The sequence below is a fragment of the Sinohyriopsis cumingii genome, chromosome 13, assembly GCF_028554795.1.
Source record: "Sinohyriopsis cumingii isolate HCF-2022 chromosome 13, ASM2855479v2, whole genome shotgun sequence".
In the NCBI taxonomy this organism is placed as follows: Eukaryota; Metazoa; Mollusca; class Bivalvia; order Unionida; family Unionidae; genus Sinohyriopsis; species Sinohyriopsis cumingii.
The window spans coordinates 35,079,926-35,088,024 of record NC_142973.1 but is presented as its reverse complement, the minus strand read 5'-3'; positions in this window follow the sequence as shown (position 1 = coordinate 35,088,024).

Below are 8,099 nucleotides of genomic sequence, written 5' to 3'. Positions count from 1 at the left end.
GCTCTTATCCTTATCCTTTCCTCTTCATCCTCCTTCTCCTCCTTTATTTCTTTCATCACAGCACTTATCATTTCCGTTACTTTTCTTAAGTTGTTAATCTCCATCTTCACTCGATGGAGGCTATAAGAATAGTGATCCTCGTTTAACCTCACTAACATTTGCTCCATCATACCCAAATTGTCCAGGACGTCTTGCAATGTTTTCATTTTATCAAGCTGGTTCGAAGCCATCTTCTTTTTTATTCTTTGTAGAATGGTCTGAACGACGAATACTGTGGGTTCTTATAGTGAAAGCGCGGACGTGATGGAAAACATCCCCCTAAAACATAAAATTGATATTACCTAGATCATAACCGAACAACGCACGGACGTGAAGGAAAACATCCCCTACTTTTCTCATTTCATATGATCTACTATCCACATACGTGAAGCATCAATAAACAAACCCCTAATCTACTATTTACACACGCAAAGCATTAAAATGAAACCCAAATCTACCATCCACACAAACCTACGTCAGCGCTTACAAACACAAACACAAACACTATAAAAAAAGAGTCAGTGTTTATATTCACACTACTCTACCTACACACATTGGCAAATCGATTGTTATTTCTTTTCTAAAGGTTTTGGTAGCCCTGGAAAGGGCTGTTTGTTTGTTTTTTAACTCCATGACACCTGGTTAATGATGGCACCTTCCAGGCCTGGCACCACACACACATCTTCTTCCCCAGTCTCTTTTCACTTTTTTGGGGGGAAGAGCAGAGGCGGGATAAGTGGCTTCAGAATCCCAATTTTCTGTCTCTGGGATTCTGAAATTTCCTCTCTGCTCTTCTTTATTTCATCTCTCCTCCTCTTCTTTGTTTCTTCTCTCCTCCTCTTCTTTGTTTCTTCTCTCCTCCTCTTTCATCCTTCCCTCTTCTACTAGGGCCTCTGCAGCCAGCTCATTCACTATACGCCTGGCATATTCCAGGTGTACATGAAGTTCAAGCAGTTTTGCTAGTCTGGTGTTCATTCTCTTGATCAATCAACAAGGGTAGCTAGACTGCCGAACGAGTTTCAATTTATACTAAAAGCGCGGACGTGATGGAAAACATCCCCTTAAAACATAAAATTGATATTACCGCGATCATAACCTAACAAACGCGCGGACCTAAAAGAAACACTCACTCACTTTTTTATACTGCCCATCACTATTCTAAAAATTTTCATTAATCACTTCAATATACTATTCACATACGCAAAGCAATCCAATCAAACCCCAAATCTGCTCTCCCCACACCTCAAACAGCCAAAAACATGATCTTAATCTACTATCCACACAAACGTACGTGAGCACTTACAAACACACAATCATATACACAAACACATACACTCACACTATAAAAAAGAGTCAGTGTTTATATTCACACTACTCTACATACACACATTGGCAAATCGATTGTTATTTCTTTTCTAGAGCATTGGGTAGCCCTGAAAAGGGCTGTTTTTTTGTTTGCTATGGCAATCTTTTAGTTTCTAAGAATGCGACGTCCTCTGAGGATAGACTTTCTGACGATAGGTCTGCTTCTTCGGAAAGAGAAGAAGAACTCTTTGGTTTCGATACGACAATCGACAAAGCCTCTGTCAGGTTCAGGTTGCTGCTGCTGCTGCTGTTGTTGTTGCTGTTGCTGCTGTCTCTGAAGTCTGTACTTCTCTGTCCATTCTTCTTTCTCCCTGTTCACTTCTTCTCTGAAGAGCTCTTCTATCAGGTCTTCAGTGACTTTTAACATTCTCACATTCTCTATCTCTTTTGGCTTCGGTATCAGACTGTGTCTGACCCTATGCAAATTCACTTAGGCTTCGTTTAGCTTAGCTAGTTTGGAGCACATCTTCGTAGGAGGATGAGTCGACAATGGATGGTTAGACTGTAAACTACCCCGGCTTTAAAGTCAAAGCACGGACGTGAAGGAAAACATCCCTCTACGGTCTTTGCGCCGGAACATTCAATGAGTGTCATGAGAGAGATAGAGAGAAGCCAAAGAGCATGAATCAAAATTCTTATAGCCAAACAAACCACAAAGGCATTTTTTTTTTCAAAACACAACATTTTTTATTCAAAATCACTTAACACTAACCAACAACAACTCTAACATTTTTTAACAATAATCCAACAATATAACATCAAACATTTTTTTCAAATGACAAATATTTTTTTCAATTAACACTCTACTTTAAACAGGGCTGACAACGTTGTGAATGAAATTGTGATTTCCATTGTTGGAAGTCATTAGGCCATTGGTGGACACTACGTTTCCTAGCTTGAGACAAAAGATAAGCATAATGGTCACAAAACCATTGATCTACTTTCACATCGTTTCTAGAAGAAAAACGAGGATCAAAATGAGTCACTAAATGTTCTAAGGAATAGCCCAGGCTGCGATGATGCAGAAAATACACAAAATATTGTCCACACACCAAGGAATCTGTGCCTTGTAATTTCACATTATTGAATCGGGTGGTCTGGGCATTTCTTCTCATAAAGTCGATGATATCGTTTTCTAAAGGAGGCAATCCGTACGAATCGAAATATTCCACACATCCTTCTTAAGGAAAGTAAACGGCTACCCAGTGGGTTCCTGGGAGATGACTGTCGTCCGTGTTGATGACATAAGCTAGATGGTCTTGAGGTTTGCGATGAGGGAGTTCATCTTTAGCACAGACGACAGGATTCCAAGAAGCCGTATACGAACTGTGGTTCAAAAGGTAATAAAGTTCCCAGGTATCCATTTTTTGTGTGGTTTTTTTCTTCTTCACAGGTAATAATAAGTCATCAATTCGATCCTGACTTTTTGCTTGAAAATGTCTGACAAATAACCGTTTCTTCGTTTCGTCTCCTCACTCTGATTCAGGACAGCTTCGATACGATGGATCTCTTGAGTGGTTAATGGTGGACAAGAATGTTCACGCAAGTCTTTATACCACTGGTGCAACACGACTTCGTCCGAGATGAGACTCCAAGCTTCGTCCAGACACTCGTCCAATTTTTCTTCTTGACTCAGCATCAGATATTTATCGTGTTGAATTTGACTGGGATGATCGTTTTGACATCCATAGCAATTTTTCTTGATCAATTCCGTCATTTTTTCGACCAAGTGTTTGGCAAAACAGGAGACTAAATGGGCTTCTTGTTCTGGCCATCTCGACTTCATCATGACAACTTCTTCGTCTTTGTCTTGGGATTCTCCTTCCACGGTCTCCTCACATTCCATGTCCAAAGTTTCTCCACTAGGTAAAGAGGGATAACAGTCTTCCATAGCTTCTAATAGTCTAGAATGACTTCTCTCAAACTGTTGATTTCTATCGTATTATCGAATTCTGCATACAGGATGACGTTCACTGTCTCTTTCACTTCTTCAGCAAACTGAAGTTCCACACGAATCTGGCCGGATTCTATAGGGTGGAAATGTCCCTCATCACTGCCTTGGTCTGGAGTGAAATCGAAAGCCCACAAAGAATAGCCTCCTGCGTAATCGTCGTACGTAATGCCGTGACTGGTGTTGGTCCCTAACTGACCGGTGGCTTCGTACAGGGACAAGTACGATCTCAAGTAATTCATCTTCGTGTCACTAAAGACAGGTTCGAAAGGTCTGGTACACAAGGTCTTGCCATCGCGACTGACTTCGATTTTCTTCACCTTAAAGTGTTTAAACTTAAAAGGATTTTTAGTGAAGTCTCCGTTGAAGGCTGAATTCTTGACCATACCAAGGATTAAACGTTTGGGTAACTGTCCTTGAAACAGATGATCTTCGATCATGGAATGATGTCCAGTGGGAATGGTGAAGGTTTTCACTTCCACGCGTCGTATGGGATATTTGGCGGTCGTTCTGCTCAATGTCTGACTAATGTCGTTTCCCACTTTGGGTAACACTTCCACGCGTCGTACGTAGAGTTTGACCTCCTCGATTTTGCTTTTAGGATTGCTACCAGTAGTAGCATCAGCATCAGCCAACAAATGGAAAGCAGCACTGCTACGATTCAGTCTCAAGCGAACATTTACACCGTTCAGCAAATGTTTCTCTTGCAACCACATGTCCAAATGCAAACGATCCATCAGTTCTAAACCCTTTCCATTTAATATTTTGTTTCTTCGTTCTACAAATCCCTCATTGGTGTCTGCTTTTTTTTTGGTCATCACTAATACCTGTTTTATCAAAATCGCCCGCTTCGTCAGGTTCCCATAGCACGCAAGCATTGAGATGGGTGTTCTTGGCATCTATTCCATACGTCAAGAGATTTTCCAGGTAGGCACGGTAAGGGTAAGTATCCATGCTACTACTGACCAGTTTGTTATTCAAGTACAAGTCCACTGAGCTGAACAAGGAATGCATGAAATTGTTGACGGGAGCTACTGTCTCTTCGCCGCTTATAGAATCTCCTCCTTTATCTAGAACTTTGACTTTCAAGTACAAGTAACTACTATTCAGATCGATGTAATCTTCGGGCTGTCCCTTGATTTCAAACTCGATGGGAGCGGAATCCGTCAGTGAGGAGACGGGATGAAATTCCACCCACTGGGATTCTTTCATCGTCATCATGGTGGGGGGCATGGCAAACAGATCCAGTTCCGACTTGGAACAGGCGCAAGACTCTCGGTGCATCATTTTTTTTCTTGCTGTTTCTCAATAATCGAAAACGTCTAAGTCTCGAACGGTTCTTCTTATCTTTGCCTTTCTAGCTTTAGACGTGTGAAGTCTGGTGAAAGGGTGTTTTCTTCGTCGTCTCTTTCTGCCTTGTCCTTGCTGAATGCCTGACTCGGTAGCGTGCAGGGCATTTATAGGTGTGTCTCGTCGGCCCAAAAGGTCTTTACCCGTTTGTAGCAAGATATTTTTGCCTGCCTTCATGAAGGCTTCTTTTGGGGTTTTGTTTTGTCGATGATGACATTTTGGAGAAATTCTGTGCCTTGCGTCAGTGCCGCATCTTTCAAGGCGTGCAATCCGCGTGTCACCATCGGTTTCAACACCGGGGCCACCGAACGAAAGGCCGATTTTAACATATCTCCTAAACCGTGTCCTCGCTGTCGAGCAACCCCTCGGTACACTGGATACATGACTTACGAATCGTGAGAGAACCGTTTTCGAAAATGGAGTTTCACCGTGACTTTTCCTTTGGTGAATGGAATAGTTTGTCCCAAATCTCCTTTTATAGCAATGTTGACCGTGTCCAAATACGACTTGCTGACAGGCAAATAGTGAGGATGTACAAATTCGCGGTGGACGTGATAAGTGTTTCCACCTTCCTCGTCAGTGACCGTGGCAGAATCCACTTTGAAAGGAATGACACGCAGTAACGGCACGGAGGTGTGTCCCACCACGTTGTACTCCACCACATCGGAGTACACAAACATCAAATTCAGTCCCTGGTTCAGTTCTACCGGGAAACGAAAATACCTTGCAAAATGCCCGTTGTTGTCAATGTCTGCTTTCTCAATTTTTTTGGAGTGCTTATCCGTGAAGAAATTGAGGTCTCCACCCAAAATGTCATACAATTCAGGGCAAAATTTAATACGTATACTTTTTTCCTCACTTTCAAATTTGATGAGTAGACGGTGAGACAGTTTGTGGTACTCAATGGTGACACGTTTTTTTAGTCCGGTCAGAACTTTGTCAAATGTTGCATAGAATTTGTCAGCGAAGGCCTCCACCAGATGTTGACCACTAAAATAATGGCCTGAGTTAATTTTAAAGTGATAAACGTAAAAAGGAGGAGAAGTGTCACTGCTGCTGCGGGGTACTGGGGTCTTGGGAAGTGATTTATGTTGAGAAGTGGTCGTCATGGTTTGCTGCACTGTTGGGTCCAGAATTTCGACGTCAAAAGTGTTTTGAGTTTCAGTGATGTTTTTGATTTGTGTTGGGTAAATCATTTCTACCAAAGCCACTTCCCAATGGGCTTCGTGATCTAATGGGATGGCCTGAGGTAATTTGGCCGTGTAACAGCACAACGTGTTGTGGGGAAACACCTCCATGGAACTGTCACTGGGTAAGGTTAAGTAAAATTGGTTTTGGTGACTCATAATTCCAGAGTTCTGTGGCTGTCCGAGGGGTTACTAGACGTCAGAGGCGTGTCTCCGCCCAAAATGGGGTTCTGGTTGTGGTTGTTGTTGGAGTGGTGACTGGCACTGGCACTGGACACAAGGTTTCCGTGGTTCCCGTTCGAAGAGAATTTCAGGGATGGATTGGGAAGCAGGTAACCGATGCAACTGCTCAATAAAATGGTCCACAATTGTTTGTCTCCTTGTTGCAAACTCAAATTGGCAATGGCTGCCCCGATGACACAATACACCACAAAGATTTGGCAGAAAAAGACGATTTGCGTTTTAGGCACACGTTCTCCACACCACACCCACAAGGGTTGTTTTTGTAAATCTTGCAGAGAAGAACTGGGTGAAGGAGTGGTCGACGTAGCTGCGTCTGTGTGAAAGGGCATGATGGTCACTTCTTTTTATATTCGATGACTTGCGAAGCGTCGATCCAAGAATCAAAACTGGGTGGATATCCTTTCCAACGTACTTTGACTTCTTTGACACGTCGTTTGCCCACTTTACGGGTTCTGAGTTCGAGAATGCTTTCGATGTCGTACACGTCGTCTTCTTTTTTGGTGACACGTTGTAACTCGGGCAAATAAAACGTTCCTTTGAGCACTTCTCCGTTCATGTCTTCCAATTTATAGACGGCAGGATGACGGCCATGCACTCGTCCAGTGACACGAAACAATTCGGTCGTCCAGTTAGGTAAGTAACCTTTGTCGAAAGTGCGTTTGGTTTTGCCAATGCGCACCCAATCTCCTACGGTCAACTCTCCACTTTTCTTGGGGACAGCCCTCGTCGGGGATGTACCAAACAGGCGCTCAAACATCAACACTTCGTTGTCGGGAGTCACTTCTTACGGGACACGTCCAATGCTTCGATGGTAAGATTGGTTGTACGCTTGCACCAGGTGCGGTAAGATGTCGATGTACTTCAGAGTGTGGTGATGCGTAAAATATTCCACATGCGTTCTTTCAAAGTGCGTTGAAAACGTTCCACGATGCTGGCTTTGGTTTCGGGATTCTCGGTGGTAAAAAAAATGAATGTCACGTTTCTTTAATTCTTTTTGGAAAGCTTGGTTCAGAAATTCGGTACCTTTGTCCGTTTGCCATCGAAAAGGGTGACGACCGCTTTGTTTCAACACCCGTTGCAGTGCTCGCACTAACTCGCTGCTCGATTTGGAAGTCAAGGGCTCGACCCAGGTAAATTTGGAAAAGACGTCGATGACACAAAACAAATATTTGTAGCCACGATTGTAGCTGGCCAAATGAGAGACATCGGCTAAGTCGGCTTGCCATTGATGATCGATGCCTTCCACTCGGGTGCGACTTCTGGAAAACTTGCGTCGAATGGGTTTGTGTAAAGTGTAGGTATCTTGTTCTTGTAATCATCGTTGCACTTGAGGTAAACGGAGACTTTTCAGTCGCGTTTTGGCAGCACGATAATTTTTGAACTCCTGCGTAACCTGCAGGATGGGAGGGATCGTAGTAAATGCTGGCTAAGACTTTTTCCATTTTTTTGTGTTTGTTTGTGTGTTAATAGGTCACCCACTCTTCGGTGATGCTACTTTGGGTGGGTCGAAAGGGTGGTTTAGAAACGGATTTACGTGTCCGATGGGCTACGGGAGTAGAAGTCGAAGGTAGTGGTGGTGGAGGTGGCAATGGAATGGCTTTGGTCTTCTTTTCTTTTTTCACTTCTGGTTTCCCTTCTTTCTTTTTCACTTCTGTCCAAGGAGGAGTGGACATCATCTTTTTAACCCAAGCTTTCATTTCTTCTCGTTGGGGTGTGGGGGACGGGGTCAACAAGGATGCTGCAATCTTACTCGAAATGGGAGCTGCTGACGGTGTTTGAAACACTTCTCGCATCTCTTCTTCCTCAGGTCCTCGTGGGGTAGCATCTCTGGTGACCCGTGGGGATGGCAATAGTGGTGGTGGTAGTGATGATGGTGCTGGACTTTTCATCAAGGTCTTAAAATCTTTCAGAGTGGGTAGAGCTGTTTCTTATAAAGCTTTCTGGTGAAAGAGTTGCAGTCGTTG